This window comes from Orycteropus afer, unplaced genomic scaffold, assembly GCF_000298275.1.
Source record: "Orycteropus afer afer isolate SDZICR_OR568_19922 unplaced genomic scaffold, OryAfe1.0 scaffold00218, whole genome shotgun sequence".
Lineage (NCBI taxonomy): Eukaryota > Metazoa > Chordata > Mammalia > Tubulidentata > Orycteropodidae > Orycteropus > Orycteropus afer.
In genome coordinates, this window is record NW_006921805.1 from 1,693,215 (window position 1) to 1,694,023 (window position 809).

General features: G+C 40.2%; 1 non-coding gene across 1 annotated transcript; it reads right to left on the bottom strand.

The window, feature by feature from the left end:
• Positions 1-518: 518 nt before the first annotated feature.
• Positions 519-624, bottom strand: LOC122150747. Its single transcript, XR_006163831.1, has one exon. It is a non-coding gene; the product is annotated as a U6 spliceosomal RNA (small nuclear RNA).
• Between the last annotated feature and the right edge of the window lie 185 nt (positions 625-809).

Genomic DNA, 809 nt, shown 5'->3' on the forward strand with positions numbered 1-809 from the left:
CTTCATTGATCTAACTCACTCTACAGGCACTTATACCATGAAAAATCATGGCAAAGTCCTCAGCACAGTGTGTCAGCCCTACCCTTATACTGTTATTCTTCCATTTACCATTGTTAGCTCCCCAATGCCATTGATCTTCCTGGTTCTATATAAGTTACAGTTCAGCTTCCAAGGCAATCTCTGGTCAGCACTCTCTCTCTCTCCTTCTTGTCCCTGGAACTGCTCCTTCTCTGACTCCAGACACATGATCACACAGGAAATACATTTTGCTCACACAATGAACTGAATTATCTGAGATGGACAGCTTCCCAAACCAGCTCGCTTCAAGCCTCTCCCTGAAATCTTTTTTTTTTTCTCTTCTTAAAATTGTGATTTGGGTGAAAGTTTATTGTATATGGCAGTTCTTTCCAAGGATATAACCTGGAAAAGCTGTGAAAATACAGGATATTCAAGTTTGATCAATAAAGTCACCTACTATCATTTCTTTATTCCCAGAGAATAGAAAATAAAATTATCAAAAAAATATGGAATGCTTCATGAATTGGCGTGTCATCCTTGTGCAGGACGATGCTAATCTTCTCTGTATTGTTCCAATTTTAGTATATGTGCTGCTGAAGAGAGCACTCCCTGAAACCTTTTGAACTGGAATTGAGAAGAGCCATTGTCCTTCTTGGACACAGGGAAGAGGTAACTATTGGGAGGAAGTGGGAGGGGGAGCTGTTGCATTGTGGTAAATTGCAGTCAATGTCATGAGACAAAGTGTATGTGAGCTGCTGTATGGAAAGTGAATTTGCTCAGTAAACTTTCAC